Source organism: Mustela lutreola, chromosome 9, assembly GCF_030435805.1.
Source record: "Mustela lutreola isolate mMusLut2 chromosome 9, mMusLut2.pri, whole genome shotgun sequence".
NCBI lineage: Eukaryota > Metazoa > Chordata > Mammalia > Carnivora > Mustelidae > Mustela > Mustela lutreola.
This window is the reverse complement of record NC_081298.1, coordinates 87,101,883-87,128,937: the sequence shown is the minus strand read 5'-3', so window position 1 is coordinate 87,128,937 and position 27,055 is coordinate 87,101,883. Positions and strand designations below refer to the sequence as shown.

The 27,055-nt window shown below is 37.2% G+C and overlaps 1 protein-coding gene across 4 annotated transcripts in view; it reads right to left on the bottom strand.

Moving 5' to 3' along the window:
- The window catches only part of UGP2 (UDP-glucose pyrophosphorylase 2), a 69,031-nt gene that overhangs the window by 22,670 nt on the left and 19,306 nt on the right, over positions 1–27,055 (bottom strand). The gene's annotated exons all lie outside the window — the stretch shown is intronic.

Genomic DNA, 27,055 nt, shown 5'->3' with positions numbered 1-27,055 from the left:
ATATGTCATTTATGGTCCACTCCTCCACTAGCTTGTAAACTAGAAACTAGATGAGGTTAGGCTTTGTCAGTATGGTCTTCTAATAGACAGCTGACACTCAAAAAATTTCTGTGGAACCAGTAAATTAATAAGAATGGGACCAAACTGGTATACTCTTTCTGGAAAGCAATTTGAAGTATGTAACAAGAAACTTTTAAAAATTCATATCCTCTGAAAAACTCAGTTTCTTCTTATTCTTCCAAATAATTCAGAGATGCAAAGATGTACATATAGATATATTCATCACAGGAATTTTAAATTTAAATTCAATTAATTAACACATAGTATATTATTAGTTTCAGAAGCAGAGTTCAGTGATTCATCAGTTGCATATAATACCCAGGGCTCAATATATCACATACCCTCCTTAATGCCCACCACCCAGTTATCCCTTCCACCCAGTTGCTCCTCTCCAGCGATCCCATTTGTCTCCTAGAGTTAAGAAAATCTCTTATAGTTTGTCTCCCTCTCTGATTTCTTATTTTACTTTTTCCCTCCCTTCCCCTATGCTCCTCTGTTTTGTTTCTCAAACTCAAATGTATGAGTGAAATCATAGGATAATTGTCTTTCTCTGACTGACTTATTTCGCTTAGCACAATACCCTCTAGTTTCATCCACATCACTGCAAATGTAAGATTTCATTTTTTTTGATGGTTGAGTAATATTCCATTGTGTGTGTGTGTGTGTGGTTCTTTATCCCTTCATCTGTATATGGACATCTGGGCTCTTTCCATCATTTGGCTATAGTGGACATTGCTGCTATAAACATTGGGATGCATGTGCCCCTTCGGATTATTCTGTTTGTATTCTTTGGGTCGATACCTAATAGCCCCAATTCCTGAATCTTAGGGTAGCTCTATTTTTAACTTTTTGAGGAACCTTCACACTGTTTTCCAGAGTGGCTATACCAGCTTGTATTTCCACCAGCAGTTTAAGAGGGCTCCCCTTTCTCAGAATCCTCACTAACATCTGTCATTTCCTGACTTATTAATTTTGGTCATTGTGACCAGTCTGAGGTGGTATCCCATTGTGGTCTTGATTTTTGTTTCTCTGATGTCAAGTGATGTTAAGCATTTTTGCATGGGTCTGTTGGTCATTTGTATGTCTTCTTTGAAGAAATGCCTGTTCATGTCTTCTCTCCATCTCTTGACTGGATTATTTGTTTTTTCAGAGTTGAGTTTGGTAAATTCTTTATAGATCTCGGATACTAGCCCTTTATCTGATAAGACAGTTGCAAATACCTTCTCCCATTCTGAAGGTTGCCTTCTGGTTTTGTCAGCTGTTTCCTTTGCTGTGAAAAAGCTTTTTATCTTGATAAAGTCCCAATAGTTCATTTTTGAACTTGCCGTTAGAGAAGTGTCTAGCAAGATGTTGCTGTGGCGGAGGTCAAAGATTTTAATGGATTTTAATGGATTCCAATCTCACATTTAGGTCTTTCATTTTTAATTTATTTTTATGTACAGTGTTAAGAGAATGGTCCAGTTTCATTCTTTCACATGTGACTGTCCAATTTTCCCAACATCATTTGTTGAAGAGACTGTCTTTTTTCCATTGGATATTCTTTCCTGATTTGTCGAAGATTAGCTGACCATAGCTGAGGGTCTATTTCTGGGTTCTCTATTCTGTTCCTTTGATCTACGTGTCTGTTTTTGTGCCAGTGCCCTACCGTCTTGATGATTACAGCTTTGTAATATAGCTTGAAGTCCAGAACTGTGATGCCATCAGCTTTGGTTTTCTTTTTCAACCTTCCTTTGCTATTCAGTCTTTTCTGGTTCCATACACATTTTAGGATTATTTGTTCTAGTTCTGTGAAAAAAGTTGATGGTATTTTGAAATGGATTACGCTGAATGTGAAATTCCTCTGGGTAGCACAGACATTTGAACAATATTTGTTCTTCCAATCCAGGGGCATGGAATGTTTTTCCATTTGTGTCTACAATTTCTTTCCTAAATGTTCTATAGTTTTCAGAGTACAGATCCTTTACCTCTTTGGTTAGGTTTATTCCAAGATATCTTATGGTTTTTGGTATAATCGTAAATGGGATCAACTCCTTGATTTCTCTTTCTTCTGTCTTGTTAGTGTATAGAAATGCAACTGATTTCTGTGCATTGGTTTTTATATCCTGCCACTTTGCTGAATTCCTATATGTGTTCTAGCAATTTTGGGGGTTGATCTTTTGGGTTTTCCATATAGAGTGGGATGTCATCTATAAAAAGTGAGAGTTTGACTTCTTTGCTGATTTGGAAGCCTTTTTTTTCTTTCCATTGTCTGACTGCTAAGGCCAGGACTTCTAGGACTATGTTGAACAACAGTGGTGAGAGCAGACATCCTGGTCGTGATCCTGAACATAAGAGGAAAAGCTGTGCTTTTCCATGTTGAGAGTGATATTCGCTATGGGTTTTTCATATTTGGCTTTTATGATACTGAGGTATGTTCCCTCTATCCCTACACGGTGGAGAGTTTTAATTAAGAAAGGATGATGTATTTTGTCAAATGCTTTTTCTCCATTTATTGAGAGGATCATATGATTCCTGTGCTTTCTTTCATCAATGCAGTGTATCACACTGATTGATTTACAGATGTTGATCCACCCTTGAATCCCAGGAATAAATTCCACTCGGTCATGGTGAATAATCCTTTCAATGTACCGTTGGATCCCACTGGCTAGTATCTTGGTGGGAATTTCTGCATCCATGTTTATCAACGATATTGGACAATAACTCTCCTTTTTAGTGGGGTGTTTGCCTGGTTTGGTAATCAAAATAATGTTGGCCTCATAGAAAGAGTTTGGAAGTTTTCCTTCTATTTCTTTTTTTCTTTTTCTTTTTTTTAAATAGCTTCAGAAGAATAAGTATTAATTCTTCTTTAACTGTTTGACAGAATTCTGCTGGGAGGCCATCTGTCCTGAACTCTTGTTTCTTGGGAGATTTTTGATTACTAATTCAATTTCTTTGCTGGTTTGGGGTTTTCTATTTCTTCCTGTTTCAGTTTTGGTAGCTTACCTGTTTCCAGGAATGCATCCATTACTTCCAGATTGCTTAATTTGCTGGCATAAAGTTGCTCATAATGTGTTCTTATAATTGTTTGTATTTTTTGGGTATTGGCTATGATCTCTCGTCTTTCATTCATGATTTTATTTATTTGCAATCTTTCTCTTTTCTTTTTCATAAGTCTAGTTAGGGGTTTATTGATCTTTTTAATTTTTTCAAAGAACCGGCTCCTAGTTTTGTTGATCTGTTCTACTGTTCTTTTGGTTTCTATTTCGCTGATTTCTGCTTTAATCTTTATTATTTTTCCTTTCCTGTTGGACTTAGGCTTCATTTGATGTTCTTTCTCTAGCTCCATTAGGTATAAGATTAGGTTGTATATTTGAGGCTTGTTTCTTGAGAAAGGTTTGTATTGCTATGTACTTCCCTCTTAGGACCATCTTTGCTGCATCCCAAGGCTCTGAACAGTTGTGTTTTCATTTTCATTTGTTTCCATGAATTTTTTTATTCTTTAATTTCCTGGTTGAGCCATTCATTCTCTAGTTGGATGCTATTTAAACTCCATGTAGTTCTTTCCAAATCTCCTCTTGGGATGGGAGTTCAAATTTCAAAGCACTGTGGTCTGAAAATATGCAGGGAAAGATCCCAGTCTTTTGGTACCAGTTGAGACCTAATTTGTGATCCAGTATGTGATCCATTCTGGAGAATATTCCATGTGCACTAGAGAAGAATGTGTATTCTGTTGCTTTAGGATGGTAGGCTCTGAATTTATCTTTGAAGTCCATCTGGTCCAATATCTCATTCAAAGCCCTTGTTTCTTTGCTGATCTTCTTGGATGATCTGTCCCATTGCAATGAGTGGGGTGTTAAAGTCTCCTAATATTATTGTATTTTTATCAATGTGTTTTTAAAAATTTTATTAATTGCTTTATATAATTGCTGTTACCAAGTTAGGAGTATAAATAGTTACAATTATTGTATCTTCTTGTTGGATAGACCCTTTAATTATGATATCATGTCCCTCTTCATCACTTAATATAGTCTTCGATTTAAAATCTAATATGTCTAAGGATTGCTATCCCAACTTTCTTTTGATGCCCATAATCTGGAGGTGTCTTTGGGTCTAAAATGAGTCTCTTCTAGACAGCATATCAATGGGTCTTGTTTGTTTATCCAATCTGATCCTCTGTCTTTTGATTGAAGCATTTAGCCCATTTATATTCAGAGTAATTACAGAAATATATTAATTTAATGCCATTTTATCACCTGTAAAGTCACTGTTTCTGTACAGTGTCTCTGTTCCTTTCTGGTCATTGTTACTTTTGGGCTCAATCTTCACTCAACGGATCCCCTTTAATATTTTCTGCGGGGCTGGTTTAGTGATCACAAATTATTTTAGTTTCTGTTTGTCTTGGAAACTCTTCATTTCTCCTTCTATTCTGAATGATAGCCTTGATGGATAAAGTATTCTTGGCTGCATATTTCTCCTCATCTAGCACCTTGAATATATCGTGCCGGTCCTTTCTGGCCAGGTCTCTGTGGATCGGTCTCTTGCCAGACTTATGTTTCTACCCTTGTAGGTTAAGAACCTCTTATCCTGAGCTGCTTTCAGGATTTTCTCTTTATCTCTGAAATCCAAAGGCTTCACTATTATGTGTCAAGGTGTTGACCCATTTTTATTGATTTTGAGGGGGTTCACTGTGCCTCCTGGACTTGACTGCCTGTTTCATTCCCCAGATCAGGGAAGTTCTTAAACCTTCTACGCTTCTCTCTCTTTCCTCTTCCTCTGGGACCCCAATTTTTCTAATACTGTTTTGCTTTGATATTGTGTTACTGACCTCTCAAATTCTCCCTTCATGACCCAGTAGTGTTTATCTTTCTTTTTCTCACCTTATTCTCCATCATTTTGTTTTCTCTATCATTGACTCTCTCTTCTGCCTCATTAATCCTAGCAGTTAGAGCCTCCATTTTTTAATTGCACCTCAGTAATAACCTTTTTTAGTTCAAACTGATTAGATTTTAGTTCTTTTATTTCTCCATTACAGGATTCTCTAGTGAGACGTCTCCAATGCTTTTTTTCAGGCCCAGTTAGTACTTCTAAAATTGTTTTGAATTCTAGTTCTGATATCTTACTTATAGCCATATTGATTAAATCCCTACCTCTTCTTCTTTTAGCGTGAGTTCTTTCTTGTCATTATGTCCAGAAAAAAAACAAATGAAAGAGAGAAAACACAAATATACCAACAATGACACCAGAAATATATATACTAAACAAATCAGAAGAAAACAGAAATCCCCTCTTTAAGAAAAGAGAGAGAATAAAATCAAAGAGAAGGTGAACAGAACAAAATAATAAACTAGATCCAGGGTGTGTTTTGGTTTGTTAAAAGAAAACTAGATTCCAAAATAGGAAAGCAAGAAAAATTTTAACTTTATAAAGAAAAATAAAGTTGAATAAAATGAAGTGAAAAATGAAAATATAAATATAAGGCGTAAATGTAAAAACAAAAATTAAAAATCTTATAGAATTGATAAAATAATAGCTGAAAAGGAAAAAAACTTTAAAAATGAAAGTTCAGAGAATGATAAGAAAAAAGCCATGATTGCTATATACTGTTTTTCCCAAGAGCTGGAGTTTTACAGTTCATTATGATGGGTAAACTTGGTATTAGCCAGATGTTCCTACTGGTCTTCTCAGGGAGGGGCCTGTTGTGCTGATTCTCAGGTGCCTTTGCTTGGGTGTAATTGCACTGCCCCTGCCAGGGGGCAGGGCTCAGTGTAAGCAGCTCTGGATTTCTCCATATGGCTTTAGTTCCCTGAAGGCTTTCAGTACCAGTCTGAGGGATAAAAATGGCAGCATCCTCACCTCTAGCCCCAGAACTGAAAGTCTGCATCCCCTACTATTCAGTGCACTCTCACAGAAAATCAGTCAATTGCTCTTGTCTCACTGATTTCCAGTTGAACTCTGTGTTCACCCAGCCTATAACTAAGCATTTTTTAAATCTCGGCAGGGGACCCCATTTGGAATCTCCAAACTTTATAGATACCTGTGCTGCTCCTCCCAGAAAAGTTGGGGGTCTTGCTTGGCTCTGTTGCTTGCTGGGCCCCTGCTCAGAGAGCATTTGGCTGACCATGCAGTGGTTTGAGATTTATGGCAACATCGAGCAGAAAGCCAGTGCCTGGACTTGCTATTTTCAGCTGCCTTCCTTACTCCAATGCCTGGGAACTCTGCCACATTCAGGCACCCCCTTCCTTTTTGTGACACAGGGGTTCCCGTGACCATGCTGTCCCACCTGCGATTCCACCCTGCTTCCTGAGCATCTTTCAGGCAGACTTCTAAAAGTTCTAATTTTTCAAGCTGCTGCTTTTAACACTTTCTGGCACCTGGCTCATGGAGGCTCCCTCCCCTGTGGTTTAGCTTCGAATATATCGCCTCAGATTCACTTCTCTGCACCTTCTAAATGGTCATTTAGGTCATTTTTCTATTTGTAGTGTTGCAGCAATTCTTTTCTCACATCTCCTGAACATCTTGCAGGTGTTCAGAATGATTTGATAACTATCTAGCTGAATTCCAGGAACCAGATGAAATTAGGGTTCCCCACTCCTCCACCATCTTAATTCCTCCAGGATTTTTATACTAGAGAAAATTAGCATCAATCTACACATCCAACTATAGATGAATGTCCAGAAATAACACAAACTGATACAACTGTACAAACTCACAATCCTCAGACTCTTGTCAATGGTTCCTATTAATATATTTTCTTCAAGTGATGAATTTGGGTCATTATTGCCCACCATCAAAAAAACTAAGAAAAAACATCTGATTTCCAAAGTGGAAAAAGCCTTTCTCAATGACAGATGGTCAAAGAACAAATCCTAATGGTGATCAGTCATCCTTCCTACTATTTCAGTTAAGCTTTGACAATCCAGTGCCAGCAACATTCTGCAAAGCTTCCCCAGCTCACTTAACTTTACACATACACACCCCTTTAGGTACCTACAGTTCCACACAGTATGAAAATGGGCACCTGATTCCTTTAATAGCTATGATAGTCCTCTGAGATGAGGCCAACCCCTCACATATATCTTGAGTTTAGCAGATAAAAAATCTATAAACATGGATGGAGTTGCTGGTTAAATAAAATTCCACATATACCCTAGGGCTTTCACTATGTGGATCTTCAATAAAACTCAAACAGAAGGGTACAGCTAATCATCTTCATTGTGGAGGATATTATGTTGTTTATTCTCACTGGTTTGACAGAGTACCTACCTCCTACAATCCTAAAGGTTACAGAAGAAAGTTATACAATTTTAAAAATAGATAATTCTATAATCTTAATATAATTCTGTTTTTACTGTACCCAGGAAAGCACCTGATATCTACAAGGTACTTAATGAGTATCTGTTGAATGTACAATAACAAACATTTACTGAGTCTTTATCAGAGTGCCTGGCATATGGTAAAAATGCAAATAAATAGTAAAAAAAAAAATCACATGCATTTTCAATAACCCTCACTAAAATCCCACCTTTATTGTGTCTACTTTATATGAGTAAGGAAACTGAGGTTTAATACAGCTAAATAACCTGTCCAATGTTATGTGGCTACAAAGAAATGAAAGTGGGATTTAAAATCTGGCGTGTGTGTTCTTGACTTCACTGCCATTGTTGCTAAACTGGGAGAAAAAGTGTTAATACACTGAAAGAGAATAAATTCAGTATACAAATGTAGTTGGTTTTGTAATGGTGGAATATAGAGCGATTGACACTGAGCATGAGGTAACTGCTCAGATACCTGCTGTATAGCATGTAATTGAGAATACTATAGCCCAAGATCACGAGATGAGATAATTTAAACCATCAAAGTTTGCTCAGTACACATCATCAACACATAGAAACTAAACAGCAAGAAGGTCAGTTAGCCCTAATAAAAGTGGCTAAAAACAAAACCAAAAAAATAGCAAAAATTAAAAGTACGGACTTCTGTAATGGTGACCAAGAACTTTAAGTATCTGAATTTCCCACGTAATTTTGAGTGTAACTTAACAGCCACCCCTTACCTGCCTCCTAAAAATAGATTCCAACTGCCTACCATCTCCTGTATTTTCTATCATCTTAGCTAAGCCAAACTGATCCCTCCTGACAGTGAAATGGAGACCTGCTCTGTATACAAGGTAGGTATACCTGGTCTATCTACAACTCTCACTCATTTCCATTCTTACTCTCTAGCAGTACTATAAAAACTGTAGTTCACAGAGCACTTTCCACTCTCCACCTTGCTCTTTTTTTTTTTTTTTAAAGATTTTATTTCTTTATTTGACAGACAGAGACCACAAGTAGGCAGAGAGACAGGCAGAGAGAGAGAGGGGAAGCAGGCTTGCCATGGAGCAGAGAGCCCGATGTGGGGGTTGATCCCATGACCGTGGGATCATGACCTGAGCCGAAGGCAGACGCTTTAACCCACTGAGCCACCCAGGCACCTCCACCTTATTCTCTTAAACCTGAAATGTCCACCTGATTTTTGGACAAACACTAACTTAAACTTCAAGCCTCGATTCTAACATCACCTCTTCATCCCTAACTTCCCAACTTTCTAGCTGCTCCTTTTCCTTTTATACTTGGTACAAATAACAGAAACCCATTTATTCAAAACATTCTGGAGAGGTTTAAAATTTTTTTTTAATTTAAAAAATAGTCTAAACATAGAATCATGAAAACGTTTTAAATACATCAACTTTTTGTTTTTTCATTCACAAAGATCTTTTCCTTAGATATGGTATGGATTTGCTGACCAGAGGTATATCATCTTATGCATAAACCACACCAAAAATATACCACCTGTGATTTCCAGTTTCAGTTCAAAGTGGACCAAGAACATAGTTCTCTGTAAAACAGTCTGCATGCAAAGATCATTCTAGATTTATGCAATTTTCTTAATCTTTCATCTCAGTCTCACCACACCTAATTTAACAACTGCTTTCCCCCAAAGCATTCAACTCAATTTTCATAATTATTTTAAGCCCAATTCATTAGTTTACCAAAAAAAAATTAATTACATTATGCCATTAGAACAAATACAACTAGTATGAATAAGTATGGGAATAAACAAACTATCTTTTAGTGAACAAGCTATTCCACTAATGAGAGAAGAACTTACAATAGAGTAGAACCAAGTAGTCAAAGAAAACAGAGAATATCAGTTAATTTTTCTAGTTGGTTAGGTGGAAGCCAGTCACTTAAGTGTCTTCAGAACTACCCTCATGGCCATTATACCACTGTACTATAAACATACCTTTGTGCCAACACCTCCCCACTAAACCAAAAATTCCAAACCAATTTTCTACTACATGCCTATGCTGTTGATTCCCTTAGCCCTCAAGGCAGCTAGGAAGAATCTGAGGTAGCTAAAGTGTCCCCCTCCCAGCTAAACAACCTCTTGTATTTATCCCATTGATTTTCTATATATGTCACTATACAGGAGAGGTTGGGAAGCACTGTACAAACTTGGAAGCTCTTTAAAAGAAGTAACTGTCTTTACTTATTTATTTATTTTACTTCCAATAATTAAAATAGCACATGTTTGAGAAATTTGTATAATAAAAATATAATAAAAGTAATGAATTAATAGCATCATATAGTACTACAGGTAAACAAAAAAAAAGACTTCAGCCAGGGAGATGTGACTGCTAAGTAAGCCTGCCAGGAGAACGGCAATAAGAAATTAATCTTTAAATTATCTCACTTAGGTATGCATTTATACTTTCTCTCTCCCACTAGAATGAATTCAATGAGTGTTGGGCCCTTTTCTATCTTGTTCACTTGTATCCCAGTGCCTAGATCAATGCCCATCACATAGTAGCTCTTTAGGATTTGTTAAATGTTTGCTGGGAGAACCTCAAAGAGAAGTGAAGGTACTTTAAGCTCGAAGGAAAGGAGTGAAACCTACCCAACAGTTCTTTTACTCATAGAATGGAAATATGATGGGAGAGTTATGCTTTAAAGACTTTCAAGTCTTTGATTGATGGCAACTGGTGATTGTTCTATAATACACCATAGTGGTTAAGAGTCTGAGCTTGGATAGATCTGGACCTAAACTCTGGGTTGAGCCTCTCATTCATTAGCTAAGTTATGTGGACAACTTAATCCCTCTGATTCTCAAGGAGTTTTCCACTGTGAAACAAAGATAATAGTGAGCTCCCTGAGTTATGTGAGGATTATGTAAAGAGCTGAGAACAATGGTTGGCATGTTATTGCTGCATAAATGCTTGCCATTATTATTTCTATGGCTATTATTTTAATATCACTATTTTATTGTTAATAAGCACATAAAGAACACCAAATTCTGTGCTCTAGAGATTCTATACTTTCTGAAGAGCTCCATTACTGTAACTAAAGGATATCAAAGAACCAGGCTGTTGGACTACCTGGTTCACATCAGGGTTCTTCTTCTTGGGCAAGTTACCAACTCTGAACTTCTGTTTCCTCTTCTGTAAAATGAGCATAATAGTGGCCTGTCTTCCAGGTCTATTGTGAATATTAAATGAGATCACAAACAAAGAATTCAGTACAATATGTGACATATAAGCACCCAACACTGATGATTAATATTAGCCATAAAGAGCTGTATGTATATAGGTTTTTATGAAATTTTTTAAAATGAAAAATGCCTAAAGCTTCAATTCATTAAAAAACAAAAACTTGTGTGCCTAGGTGGCTCAGTCTGTTAAGTGTCTGCCTTTGGCTCAGGTCATGATCCCAGGGTCCTAGGGTAGAGTCCCACATTGGGCTCCCTGCTCAATGGGAGCCTGCTTCTCCCTCTCCCTCTGCTGCTCTCTCTTTCTCTGTTAAATAAATAAATAAAATCTTTTTAAAAAATGACTTTTGGGCTGGCATTTCTTTATGTTCTTTTGAAAGAACAGAAAACTTTCCAATCTCCTGAAGGCTTTAGGACTATGTACACTGAAAACATTGATCTTAAACATACCCATCTATAAATAGAAATATTTGTCTAATGGTTTACTTCTACAATTTTCATATTTAGTCTAGTCATAGGTACCCCTCTGCCATTTCCATGTTTCTTCTCAGCTATCTTTTTATATATTTTCTGTTATAAGCTTGGGATAAAAATTCCATCAGCACTTTCAGAAATTATTTTGTGCTTCTTTTGACTCAGCAGGAAGTTTAAAAATAGCATATAGATAACAAAACCCAGCTTGGATAGCTATATAATGTTTTTAGTTAAAAACACAGTGTTTCTTTGTAACATTTTTATAAATTAAACTAATCTAAAATTAAAAAGTTATTTAAAACATATATTATAAATCATTTTTCACTTACTATAATTCTTATGTATTTACTTATAACACTATTTTTTAGTTTTGCTATCTTTGCCTCTTAAAGTCCCATACCTACCGACCTCCCATTAAAAACTGTAGCAACTTTCAAAATGCTGAAGAGATGTGAAATGGTAATACTTTTATTACAGCTGTGTACTTTAAGCCCAATAAACTAAAAAGATGACAATATAAGAATTAGCAAAAGGGCACACGAGTGGCTCAGTTGTTAAGCGTCTGCCTTTGGCTCAGGTCATGATCTCAGGGTCTTAGGATTGAGTCCCACACTGGGCTCTCTGCTCAGCAGAAAGTCTGCTTCTCCCTCTCCCACTCCCCCTGCTTGTATTCCCTCTCTCACTGTGTCTCTCTCTGTCAAATAAATAAATAAAATCTTTAAAAGAAAAAAAAAGAATTAGCAGAAAACTCAAATGACAGTAACAGAAAACAGGGCAGTTACAGATAGCAAGTGATCCCATGAAGTATGAGGTAATTATGAAGAGAAGGTGCCAACTAAAACTTAATGTAATCCACAATTTTTTATAGAAATTCTAGGCGGCCAATACCTTTATCCTTCAGGCTACTGGGGCTTCTACAATTTTTTATAGAAATTCTAGAAAGTTCCATGACTTTGGGGTATTTTTTTATACTGGAAAGGGCAAAAGTAATATATACAGGCAGGGGGAACTAAGAGGGTGGTGTAGTAGGAGGACGCTAGGCTTCCCTTGTCACTCATACACAGCTAGATAACTATCAATTCATTCTGAGTACCCAAGAAATTGACCTGAGGACTGTAGAACAAACTGCACAACTAGCAGGAGGGAAAAGACCACATCAAGGAAGGTAGAAAGTATGGAGACATTGTTTGGGGAAGAAAGAGATCTCAGGTGCTGCAGATGGGAAAGAGCCCTGGTTACAGGGAAAGGCAAAAGAATGGGATGCACAGGGGAATGCACAAGGAGAACACTTCCCTAAAACCATTGCCTGGGAAAACGAAAGGGGCAGAGTTTCTAGTTTTTGTGTTTTGCAACCAGTGGGGCTCAAAGAGTGTAGTTTTGGAGATTCGTGGCCTTGACTGGGAAAGCGACTTAAGGGCTCTGCCCTACTTCTGGAGAGAAGGCAGGCAAGCAACCCTGGGGCAAACTGTGTGATCTGAGGATCACATAGGATACATGATGGGAAGGCTGTCCCCTCATCTTGAAGTGCATCTGTGAGAGGTGGCACTGACTCCCTGGGGACAAAGCAGCCTGCAGATACCATTTCACTACCCTCCAACCAGCGCAGTCACAGAGACAAGTGCTGAGAGTGGCTAAGACAGACACTGACTGTTTAGCCTGCTTTGCCACAAATCCCACACTTCTGCACTCTAGCACAATTACCATTCTGGGTCAAATGTGCTTTGGTCCTAGCATGGCAAGACCTTCACCCAGAAGACCAACGCAGGTCCCCACCAACCAGGTGTAGAGTTCTAAAAGTTGGCAGGGTTGGCTGTGATAGAGCCCAAGGTGTACTACATTGCTCCAGGCAGCAAGCAACTCCGAGAAAGACACTGTGAAAACAGCAATCTGAAAAATACCTGTGATGTATGAGGGGAGTTTATTCAATTATTTGCTCTTCCAGGAGTGTTTTCCTGAGAGCAACAAGCACAGACATCCTTCTCCACGGACAAAGGAGCTGAGTAGCACCATTTTCCTCCCCTGCCACTCAGCATAAACCAACTTCAGTAAACAGCACAGCACCAACACTGGCTGCCTAATCTGCTTACACTAGGTTCCATCCCCCGACGCTCTGCTGGTACTGCTTTTTTCAGGCAGGTGTGCCTAAGTACCAGTGCAGCTGGCCCTTTCCCTAGAAGACCAGCACAAACCCCTGCACACACCACAACTACCAACTACAGAGCTCTGCAAAGTTTCAGTTCTAGTGGGAGTAGCATCAGGTCTCATTTAAGAATCAGACTAGAGCACACCTAGTTAAAACTTGACACACTCTGGCCAAGGTCCAAACACTGTTCACTACAGGCAAGAAGAGCCTCTGGAGATGATGGCCCTGAGGGATAGAGCAGCCAAAACACAGCAGCAGAGAGAGCATGCAGCACACACCAGAGACATTTCCTGAACCACTAGGCCCGGCATGCTATACGACCTCTTCTTCATAAAGCCATTACTCACAGAAGCAGGAAACATAACAGGATTTCTAACACAAAGAAAAAGATACAGGCCTAGACAAAATACCAAGATGGAGGAATTCATCCCAAAAGAAAGAATTAGAAAAGATCACAGCCAGAGATCTCATTGAAACAGATATGTGCAATATGCCAGATGCAGATTTTAAAGCAACGATCATAAAGATACTCCTTGGGCTTGAGAAAAGCATGGAAGTTATCAGGGAAACCCTTACCACAGTGATTAAAGAGCTAAAACACCGAACAGGCAGAAATGAAAAATTCAGTATCTGAGATTGAAAACTAACTGGATATAATGACTACAAGAATGGAAAAAGCAGAGGAATAAGTGATATAGAAGACAGAATTATGGAAAAATATAGCTGAACAAAGGAGTTAAAGAAGATCGATAAATCACGAGAGTAGACTTAGGGAACTCAGCGATTTCATCAAATGTAATAATGTTTGTAATAGAGTCCCAGAAGAAGAGAGAGAAAAGGGAGCAGAAGGTTTATTTGAGGAAATGATAGCTGAAAACTTCCCTAGCTTAGGGAAGCAAACAAATATCCAAATCCAGGAGGCATAGAGAACTCCCATCAAAATTAACAAAAGCAGGCCAATACCAAGACATATTGTAGTTAAATTTGCAAAATATAGTGATAAAGAAAAAAATTTCTAAAAGCAGCAAGACAAAGGGAGTTCCTAACTCTCAAAAGATGACCCATGAGTTTATTAGCAGAATTCTCCACAGAAACTTGGCAAGCCAGAAGTATTCAAAATGCTGAATGGGAAAAATCTGCAGCCAAGAATACTCTATCTAGCAAGGGTATCATCCAGAATGGAAGGAAAGATAAAGAATGATCTAGACAAACAAAAACAAAAAGAGTTCATGATGACTAAAGCAGCCCTGCAAAAAATATTAAAGGGGACTCTTTGAGTGGGAAGGAAAGACCAAAAGTGACTAAGACTAGAAAGGAACAGAAAAATAATCTCCAGAAATGACAAAACAAGTAGTAAAATGGCAACAAATAGATATCAATAATTACTCTGAATATAAATGGAGTAAAGGCTCCAAAAGACACAAGGTGTCAGAATGGATAAAAAAATAAGACCCATCTACATGCTGCCTATTTTAGAGACTTATTTTAGACCTAAAGATACCTGAAGATTGAAAGTGAAGAGATAAAGAAACACTTATGCAAATGGGCATCTATAGAAAGCTAGAGTAGCAATACTTCATTCAGACAGACCAGATTTTAAACCAAAGGCTGTAACAAGAGACAATGAAGGATAATAAAGGAGACTATCTGGCAAGAAGATCCAACAATTATAAATATTTATTCCCCCAACTTGGGAGCACCCAAATATATAAGACAATAATATAAAGAAGCTCACTGGTAACAATACAATAGTAGAGTAGTAGGGAACTTTAAAACCTGACTTACATCAATGGACAGATCATCTAAGCAGAGAGTCAACAAGAAAACAATGACTTTAAATGACACACTGGACCAGATAAACTTAATAGATATATTCAGAACATCTCACCCTAAAGCAGCAGAATACACATTCTTTTCAAGTGCACATGGGAAACTGTCCTGAACCGATCACATACTAGGTCAAAATTCAGGCCTCAACCAGTACAAAAAGATTAGGATCATACTATGCATCTTTTCTCACCACCATGCTGTGAACTTAGAAGTCAACCAGAAGAAAAAATTTGGAAAGACGACAAATATATGGAAGCTAAACAACATGCTACTAAAGAATGAATGGGTCAACGAGGAAATTAGAGAAGAAATTTTTAAAAAATACATGGAAACAAATGAAAGTGAAAACACAGTGGTCCAAAATCTCTGGGTTAAAACAAAATAGTCCTCAGAAGCAAGTATATAGTAATACAGGCCTCCTCAAGAAGAAATATCTCAAATAAACAAACTAACCCTTACACCAAAAGGAGCTAGGAAAAGACAACAAATGAAGCCTCCAGCCAGCAGAAAGAAGGAAATAAGAAAGATTAGAGCAGATATAAATAGTACAGAAACTTAAAGACACACACACACACACATACACACACAAACAAAAGAACAGATCAATGAAACCAGGAGCTGGTTCTTTGAAAAAAATGAATAGAATTGATAATCCCTTGCCAGACTTCTCAGAAAAAAAAGAGAAAGGAACCAAATAAAGAAAATTACAAATGAGAGAGAAGTAACAACCAAAAATGAATACAATTTTAAGAGAATACTATGAAAAATTATATACCAACAAATCGTACAATCTGGAAAAAATAAATACATTCCTAGAAACATATAAACTACCAAAACTAAAACAGAAAAAACAGAAAACTTGAACAGACTGATAATCAGGAAAGAAATTCAATCTAATCAAAAATCTTCTAACCAACAAAAGTCCAGGGCCAGAGGGCTTCACAGGGGAATTCTGCCAAAAATTTAAAGAGTTAATACCTATTCTTCTCAAACTATTCCAAAAAAAGAAATGGAAGGAAAACTTCCAAACTCATTCTATGAAGCCAGCATCACTCTAATTCCAAAACCAGAGAAAGACTCCACTAAAAACAGAGAACTACAGACCAATATTCCTGATGAACATGGATACAAAAATTCTCAACAAGATACCAGCAAATTGAATCCAACAGTACATTAAAAGAAACATTCACCACGATCAAGTGGGATTTATTCCCAGGATGCAAGGGCAGTTCAATGTTTGCAAATCAATCAACATAATACACATAAATAAAAGAAATGATAAGAACCATATGATCCTCTCAATAGATGTAGAAAAAGCATTTGACAAAGTACAACACCCATTCATGATAAAATCCCTCAAGAAAGTAGGGAGAGAGATCACATCTCAAAATCATAAAGGCCATATATGAAAAACCCACAGCTAATATTATCTTCAATGAGGAAATTGAGAGCTTTTCTCTACAGTCTGGAATAAGATAGGGATGTCCACTCTCACCACTGTTGTTCAACATAGTACTGGAAGTTCTAGCTGCAGCAATGAGACAACAAAAGAAAGAAAAGGCATCCAAATCAGCAAGGAAGTCAAACTTTCAGTATTTGCAGATGACATGATACTCTATATAGAAAACCCAAAAAACTCCACCAAAAAATTGCTAGAACTGATATACAAATTCAGTGAAGTCTCAAGATACAAAATTGATATACAGAAATCTGCTGCATTTCTACAAACCAGTAATGAAGTAGCAGAAAGAGAAACCAAGGAATCAATCCCATTTACAGTTGCACCAAAAATCTTAAGATACCTTGGAATAATTTTAACCAAAGAGATGAAAGTCCTGTACTCTGAAAATCATAAAATACTGATGAAAGAAAATGAAGATGACACAACGAAATGGAAAGACATTCCATGCTCATGAATTGAAGAACAAATATTGTTAAAACGTCCATACTACCCAAAGCAATCTACATATTTAATTCAATCCCTATCAAAATATCAATAGTATTTTTCACAAAGTTAGGACAAATAATCCTGAAGTTTGTATGGAACCACTAAAGACCTGAAATAGACAAAGCAATCTTGAAAAACAAAGGCAAAGTTGGAGGCATCACAATTCCAGACTTCAAGTTATATTAGAAAGTTGCAGTCATCAAGACAGTATGGTACTGGCATAAAAACAGACTCATGCATCAATGGAATAGAACAGATAACCCAGAAATGGACCCCCAACTCCATGGTCAACTCATCTTCGACAAAGCAGGAGAGAATATCCAATGGAAAAAAGATGGTCTCTTCAACAAATGGTGCTGGGAAAATTGGACAACATGCAAAAGAATGAAACTGGACTACATTCTTACACCATACATAAAAATACATTCAAAATGGATGAAAGACCTAAATGTAAGACAGGAATCCATCAAAATCCTAGAGGCAGTAACCTTTTTGACATCAGCTATATCAACTTCTTGCTAGATATGTCTCCAACGGGAAGGGAAATAAAACCAAAAATGAACTTTAGGACTTCCTCAAGATAAAAAGCTTCTGCACAGTGAAAGGCAACCTTCAGAATGGGAGAAAATATTTGCAAATGATATATCTGATAAAGGGTTAGTATCCTAAATATATAAAGAACTTATAAAACTCAAAACCCCCCAAAAATAACCCAGTTAAAAAATGTTTTTTTTTTTTTTGCAGAAGATATGAATAGACATTTTTCCAAAGAAGACATACAGATGGCTAACAGATACATGGAAAGATGATCAACATCACTCACCATCAAGTAAATACAAATCCAAACTACAATATAACCACACACCAGTCAGAATGGCTAAAATTAACAACACGGGAAACAACAGAGGTTGGTGAGGATGCAGAGATGCAGAGAAAGGGGAACTCTCTTACACTCCTGGTGGGAATGCAAACTGTTACAGCCACTCTGGAAAACAGTATGGAGGTTCCTCAAAAAGTAAGAAATAGAACTACCCTATAACCCAGCAATTGTACTACTAGTTATTTACCTAAAGGATACAAAAATACTGATTTGAAGTATCAGTAAAGTACATGCACCCCAATATTTATAGCAGCATTATCAGTAATAGCCAAATTATAGAAAGAGCCCAAATGCCCATTGACTGAGGAATGGACAAATAAGACATGATGGTATGTATGTGGGTATACAAACACGCACACACCTCAGTCATCAAAAAGAATGGAATACTACTCAGCCATCAAAAAGAATGAAATCTTGCCATTTGCAACAGGAGCAGGAAGTATTATGCTAAGTGAAATAAGTCGGTCATAGAAAGACAAATAACCATATGATTTCATTCATATATGGAATTTAAGAAACAAAACACATAAACATGGGAATGGGGGTTGCAGAGAAAGAGAGAAGCAAACCAGAAAACAGACTCTCAACTACAAAGAACAAGCTGAGGTTTACTGGAGGGGAGGTGAGCAGTGGATGGGTTAAGTGGGTGACAGGAGGGCACTAATGATGAGCACTGGGTATCGTATATAAGTGATGAATCACTAAATTCTATATCTGAAACTAATATTACGCTGTATGTTAACTAACTGGAATTTTAAATAAAAATGGGGAAAAGAGTAATATATGCAGATAGTAAAAGAAAAATTCAAACATTACAAACAGTTCTATATTCATAACCCTTTTATAGAAGCCAGCTGAAGTCATAAACGTAGTAGTTAACCTTGTGGTGCATTTGGCCCATATACTTATCAGCAAAGTAGTTTTCAAAGAACTTCCCACTTCAGCATGGATTAGAAAAGACAAAGGTAGATGACCCACTGAATTGGAAAAAAGTTCTAATGTAAGAGATAAGAGGTTCAAAATCCAACCTAATCTGCTTAGGTGACTAGGACTGCTCTTTACTAAAATCAAACTTGTATGTTTCCTATATGCTAACCCTCCTGTTAGTCTGTGGACAAAAAAATGCTTCCAAGTAACTGATAACCACAAATTCCCTAAAAAATAAAACTGAAGCCTCTTAACATCATCCTGTTTATGCTGTATACTAGCTTTAAACTCTGTAGTACTAAACAGCCGTAATTAAAGCAGTGTAGAGTATACTGCTATTTTAATTACGCAATTCACATTGCTGGAGCAGCCCTGGAAGAATGAAGAAGGGAAGGCGAAAGGCCACAGTCTATAAAAATCTTTATAGAAGATTAAGGTATAGGTCTGGGTGGGTGAATAAAGGCTAAGAGAACGACCAGCTGAAGTTGAAACTAGGCTGACCTCTTCCTTGGGAGAAGTATGAATGAATGAAAAGGCAGTATATTAAAAAGATACATATTTGCTCAGATTGTGTATTTAAGGGAAGAGGTAAAGTAGGAACCAGAATCCTGCAAGGGTTTAAAAAGTAGTATATTTTAAAGTGGTGCAAAGAAAATTTTGGGGATGATGGAAAAGTTCTAATTTTCTATTTTAATGGTAGTTACATGACTGTATGCATTTACCAAAAATTTGTAACACTTAACACTAAAAAGAGTTAAGTTTATTATATGCAAATTATACCTCAAGAAACCTGACATTCAAAAATAAAAGTCATTAACAGCTAAAATGCTGATTAACCTTATAAGGTTTACCAAAATTACCAAAATTCCTGCCAAAACAAGAATAAGCATCTAATTTTAATCTATTTTGGGCTTATGTTTTACAATGTTGAAAAATCTAAACAAACTGAGGTATATAGTGAAGCATGTTTTTGAAATTCTGTTCCAATCTTCCACCATTAATATCTCTCTTCAATGAGAACTATAGTTTCTATCAGCTCTCCAGGGGAACCCCCTGGCTGAGAAACTCAGCCAATGAGCAGGAGCTACAATAAAAGAGGAAGATAAAAAGACACAGCATCTGACTCTAGACTTGGGGAAACAGACATACCTACCAAATGCTCCACAACCAGAAGATGAGCTACATGCTATAAGTCTATGATTTCTACTCCCCTATTATTCTCAAGGTTTTCCTCTTTAGTTTTCCTCCTATCCTCAGAGAAGTCCTGCCTCAGGGTTACTCAGGAGACTATCTTAACACCAGGATGTCTTTCCTGAGCCCTCATGGAAGTTAGATGCCTCCACAGCACCCTATGAACTGCTTGTCAAACTGCTCTGTAGTTAGCCATTCCTGGATCCATTTCCTCCACAAATTCGAGGCCAAAATGCTGAAGAGAGAAGAACACTTATTATTACAGAGCCAGCTAGTGACTGGCAGAAGCCAAGAAGAGTTTCTTAAATGAGATTCAAGAGTATTCTTCATTAGAGAGAGAGAGAATAAAGTTGTGTGTTAATGCTGGAAAAAGAGAGAGAGAGAAGTTATTAATCTATACAGGTCATAAAATTTTTTGAAATCTGATGAGAAACTAGGAAATCTATCCTGAAAAAAATTTTTTATACAGTTTTACCTCTAATTTCAAGAATTCTAAGGGGCTTAAATTCCTGCAAAGATCTCCCAGATTGAGATGCCTGGTATAAACATCTTGGTCTCATCTTAACTACACAGTGGGACAAGCAGAGAGTCTGCTGTCCACATCTCATCTAAAATAAGGAAAAAGAATTACAGTAGACCCTTAAACAATGTGAGAGGTGCGGCAGTCAAAAATCTGTGTATTGGGGCGCCTGGGTGGCTCAGTGGGTTAAGCCGCTGCCTTCGGCTCAGGTCATGATCTCAGGGTCCTGGGATCGAGTCCCGCATCAGGCTCTCTGCTCAGCAGGGAGCCTGCTTCCCTCTCTCTCTCTCTCTGCCTGCCTCTCCATCTACTTGTGATTTATCTCTGTCAAATAAATAAATAAAATCTTTAAAAAAAAAAGAGTAGTCTATTAGTAGTTAACTTTTGTGGTAATCAAAAGTTAATACACAGATTTTTTTTTTTTAAGACTCGGGACTTAAAAGACTTTTTTTAAGACTGCGGGACTCGATCCCAGGACCCTGAGATCATGACCTGAGCCGAAGGCAGCGGCTTAACCCACTGAGCCACCCAGGCGCCCCACTAATAGACTACTCTTAAATGGAAGCCTTACCAATAATATAAATAGTAGATTAATATACATTTTGTGTGTGCATTATATACAGGATTCTTATAAGAAGGTAAGTTAGAGAAAAGAATAAGGAAGGGAAAATACATTTACAGTATTGTAAAAAACTCATGCATAGAGTTCGAAATCATCTTTTTTTTTTAAGATTTTATTTATTTATTTGACAGAGATCACAAGTAGGCAGAGAGGCAGGCAGAGAGAGGAGGAAGAAGGCTCCCTGCTGAGCAGAGGCCCTGATGCGGGACTCGATCCCAGGACCCTGAGAACATGACCTGAGCCAAAGGCAGAGACTTTAACCCACTGAGCCACCCAGGCGCCCAGTTCAAACTCATCTTATTCAAGGGTCAAAATGGGTTTGAACTGTAAAATATCCCCAGGAAATTACAGGATAGAAAGAACTGTAGGTAGGATTGGTCTATCTATCTTATAGGTTCAGGACTATTATATAGTTAATAAATGTAAATTCCCTCACAGTTGTACCCCAGTTGAAGATGTGAGATAGAAGAACCTCACAGATATATTTTTTTCATCTGATTTTAAGACACAAAATGCCTACATGAAAGATAAACTTGGACATTATAATAAATAAAATTATTTCTATTAGGTCTTGAAAAACATGAGCCAATGTCCAAAATCTGTGTGTAGGGGTTGGGCAGGGGGCAATGGCATGTTCACAGAGTGTACTACCATCTATACCCATGTTACAATTTTTCCAAGGAACTCAATATTGTGGGACTAGATGGTCCTCTGTTCTAGACACAAGGGCAGTCATTAGAGACCTTGCTCTAACACAATTACCTGGAGCCTCTCAAAGCCAATAATGGAACTGACATTAAAATGGCCACATATTTACCATCACTATTTCTGTAGTGAAATAAGTAACCAAAATGGAGTTAAAAATAACAGTCCCCAAATCAGCCTTCTTTGTCACATTCCCTTCCAGAAATAAAGGCCCTGTATATAAAGGCATGTGAAGGAAGGTAGTCCTGGGGAAAATTAAATACTATTGATTTTGTCATGGAATCAGAAGTAGGGAATTAGATCTTTAGCAATATTTGCTAAATTAATATATACATATTTGCTTACATTAGTAGTTCTATATATTACCAGTTTAAAACTTCAAAATCAAGGAAAAGATTAAAATCTTGGTATCCGGCCATATCCTTAGGGCCATTTCCTTAAATGTCACTATTTCCTTTTGTGGAGGACTTTCACATTCAAGATCTTATTTTTCTTTGTACACACAAAAAACAAGTCTCGAATGGCTATACCATTAGGTAATTGCAGTTGGAAAATTTTCACCCAACAAGGGATACTCCAAGCAAACCATCCTGTGTCACATCATGTCAAATCCTCAGCCAAACTGCCTCCAGTAAGTCTTTCAAAAAAAGATGTGCAAACATTAGCTGCACAATATACTATGATTCATCTTCCAAAAAAAAAAAAAAACACTGTGTATTTTTACTCTGCACATATATGCTAACTTTCTCAGAATGCCTTCCCATTTAAACATACACATTTTAAGGTTTTTTACTGATAGACCAAGAAAATCTCTCAGTTATTTTATGTAGCACAAAAAAAAAGCTATTGAGGCTAAAATTGTATTATGTGATATTCTTCATGCCAATTCTCTGCTTAAAAAAAAAAAAGAGCTGACCCTATGTAACTCTTCCCCATTTACAAATAAATCCTCACCCTTTTGGGAACTTTAAAACAAGAACAATGACAAGTCAATCAGGGACCTTGTGTTCCTATCTAAATGGAAAAATCTTCTTTAGAGAACATTTTTTTTACATAAATGAGAATGTACCCTATTATCACCAGAGATCACTGTCAGCCAAGTGATAATGTTAGGTTTTAAGTTCAAGTTCAAAAGAAACTACTGGCCACAGTACCTTCTTAAGCAGGCTCTGTACCTCCTTGTTTCTTTATCTAGTTCCCATCCCTGTCTATCCAACATATAAACTCAAACATTAAGTTTGGTCAGGAACAAGATACAACCTCTCTAGAAAACAATGAAATGGTCAAATGAAGCTGTACATGCTCACTGGTCCTTCCTTGTTCTAATCCAAATATTTACCTTAACACGTTTTTATAAAACTTTCTTTTGGGACACGTGGGTAGCTCAGTCTTTTAAATATCTGCCTTCAGCTCAGGTCACGATCCACATCAGACTCCTTGTTCAGTGGAGAGCCTGCTTCTCCCTCTCCCCCTGCCTGCTGCTTCCCCTGCTTGTGCTCTCTCTCACTATCTCTCTCTGTGTCAAATAAATAAAATCTTAAATAAATAAATAAAACTTTCTTTTGTTTATATAGCTAAATATCAAGTATACCTTGATTATAACATTTACATAATTAATAGTCACAAAATTGGAACAGAGCCTTACCCCTTAACTCCATAAACTGAATTCTTTTCTCTTACCCATAATTCAATAAAACATGGACTCCTTTTTTTTTTTTTAAAGTAGGCTCCATGCCCAATGTGGGGTTTGAACTTGGCCCTGAGATCAAGAGTCAGATGCTTTATCAATTGAGCTGGGCAGGCACCAGTGGACTCAATAGGCTTTCCAAAAAAAAACCACGTATGTGCAGAATAAACTCATGGTTGTGAAGGGGGAGGCAAGTGAGCAAAGTGGGGGAAGGGAATGGGAGATACAGTCTTCTAGTTTAAACAATGAGTAAGTTACAGTGAATACAGGCAATGGTATTATAGTACTGTATGAACTTTCTGGAGGCCAAAGAAGTAAAAAAACTACTGAAGAACTTTTAAAAATAAGTATACTAAAATGGGGTCAGCAAAACTTTTCCATAAAAGGCCAGGAAGGAAGTACATTAGGTTATATAAGCCACATGGTCTCAATTCCAACTATTCAACTCTGTCACTGTCACAGGACAGTATGTATAGACTGTGTTCCAATAAAACTTTATTTATAAAACAAGATGGCCAACTGGTAGTTGCCAACTCCTATATAAAAACAGAAATACTCTATTATAACAGTGTTTACAAGCACAGCTTTGATGCAAGGCTGATATGAGAAATCTTACTCGAAATAACTATTCTACCACAATATTTTCTTTTTAGTTAGGAGACTCAAGTATCACACATATTTAAAAGACAAAACCTATGTGTACAGGAATGCCTGGATGGCCTGTGTTTGCCTTTGGCTCAGCTCATCATCTGAGAGTCAAAGGATCCAGCCCCCAGCTCCCTGCTCATCAGGGAGTCTGCTTCTCCCTCACTCTCCTCTGTGCTCTCACTCTCTCTTAAATAAATAAATAAATAAATAAATAAATGAATGAATAAAATCTTAAACAAAACAAAAAACCCAAAAAGCAAAAAACCGTGTGTACTAAAGAAAGGTGTTCTTTGAGAGGAAAACTGATCTCTGTATAATCTCCATGACAAGAGACAGACAATCTCTTCACTACAGACATTGTGTAGTGAAGGAGATAGGGAGATAGGGAGCTGGAGAAATGTAGGGAAGCAAGGTGAACAACATTGTCCCATGATCTTCATTCTCAGAACTATTTGCGAAAGCTGTTAACATGCAAAGTATAACATTTGTGCCTTCAAGAAGCTCAGGCCATGAAGGAGCAAACTTATCTTTTGCCTCAGAACTCTGAAACCTTCAAATTAAGGACACACGGGATTATAAACATATTTTCTTAAAGATGCTTAAAACCAGGTTTCAGAATTTTTAATGAAGACTTAACACTATTATAAACAGAGAAAAGACTTCATGAAATCAAATTATATCCAGAATTTTATTTACTTATTCTTTTTCCATATCAACTCTGCATTCCTGTCACTACAGGCACACAGTCTCTTGAAAGTGTTTGTCAGAACTTTGTTGGAGACGGTACTACTGAACTGGAAAAATCTCTAGGTGGTTCTGATCCCTCGCTCCCTTCCTTCTTCACCCTGCAATCTGTATTCCAAGAAACCCTTCTTTATATTACAATCTGCTCTCAAAATACACAAAGGTAAATTTCTCACTGGCAAAGCAGAACCTTGAATGTTAAAATATACTGAAAGTAACAAATCTGTGTGCCTTCCTTCAAGGTAGGCACTATCACCAAACAGTTACGTTTGTGCAGAAAAAAAAACAAAGAAGTCCAGGTATGTAAGCAAGAATGAACCATATCTTTCCACCCAGGTTCATCATTTATTAGAAAAATGAAGTTATTTCAATGAGGAATAAATTCCTAGGAAAAAATTACAGTTACTTAAGAGGAGAGAAATACACTTGCCTAAATTTTTGTTATACTTTTAGGCCTATTCCCAAACACTTTTAAAAATCTGACTGAATTTACAAATAGTTCCTTTTTAAAAGATTTTATTTATTTATTTGACAAAGAGAAAGAGAGATCACAAGTAAGCAAAGAAGCAGAGGGGGAGGTGGAAGCAGACTCTCTGCTGAGCAGATGCGGGGCTGGATCCCAGAACCCTGGGATCCTGACCTGAGCCGAAGAAGGCAGAGGCTTAACCCACTGAGCCACCCAGGCGCCTCACAAATAGTTCCTTTTTTTTAAAACCATTAAATTATCCAGAATTCTCTTACTCTTTTTCCAGGAGAAAATATTACTAATTCTACACCTAAAATCAGAAAAATAAATTATAATTAATTTACTAAGGCCACGGAATCAAAGACCAAAGCAACACACACACACACACAAACACACAGTAACAAGCAAGCATTATAGGCAGGAAAAATTTTAACTTCAACATAAACAATGAGAAACTCCTCAAGGTGAATGCTCAGGTGGGATTTTTTTTTTCCAATAAGCATGTATTTCATAATTTTAACAAGTTTAATCACTAAAAAGCATTTTCCACATACTGAAATAAAAGTACTACTGACCAGGAACTGTATTTAAGATTTTCTCAGGAAAAAATATAAGAGACTCCATTAGCTTAAGCCACCATAAATGGTATATAAGTGAATGTGTGCAGTTATGTTCCAATAAACCTTTACAAATACAGTCAGTGGAGTAGCCTTCAGGCAGTACTCTGCCAAACCCCTGCTCTAAACAACATGGTTTTAAAACCAATATTAGATTACCTAAGATTATAGACATTTAAAAGATAAACTATCTATAAACAATTGCTCTCCTCTACCAAGTCTCTTCTACCTACAATGAAAAGTACTACAAAGCAGCAGATTACAAATGGGAAAGAGAAGACAGGTCACAATGTTAACAAAACATATTCCCTAGACAATAACTGCATTTAGATCATCCATTCAACAAACATTTGCTCAGGACACAGGGTTCCCTGGCTTCAAGGTCTAGAAATACGACAACACATGCATACAATCAACTATTACTCATGCCAGCTAAGTGCCACATGATGGTGGAAAAAACCACTGGTATCTGAAAAATGCTTCATGGTTTAACATGTTTCCACATATATTGTTTAATAAAGCCTCATAGCCACCCTCTAAAGTACGTAAATAACTTGGTTTTATTCACATTTTACGTAAAACTCCTAAGTAGTAAAACTATGATTTGTACCTCTGATACTACTGCACTATACTTCTTCAGAGCAGCTTTATGGTAAGGGTCAAGGACAGAGGTGAAGGTATTTGGCCTGAGCCTCAAACAATGAGCAGCATTCGATAGGTGAAGAGACCAAAGTATTCCAAGAAAATGACATACACAGAAGTCTAAAAGCCAGGAAATACAACATGTGAAAAGCAGGCAGGGGAAATATGGCTATAAAGATGGTTTCAAGTAGGCGACTTAACATCTATACAAAACACTAAAGGCTATGAGAAATCAGATGCTTTGGGAGACAGAAGGAAGAAAAGAACATAAATGAAGCTCTTACTGTGTGCTTGGTACTTTGCAAAAAAATTACCTCATATTCAGGGATGTCAAGTTATGAGGTAGTGATGGGGTGCCTGGGTGGCTCAGTCAGCTCCCTGCTCAGCAGAGAGTCTGCTTCTCCCTCTGCCCCTCCCCCTGCTTGTGCTTGCTTTCTCACTCTCT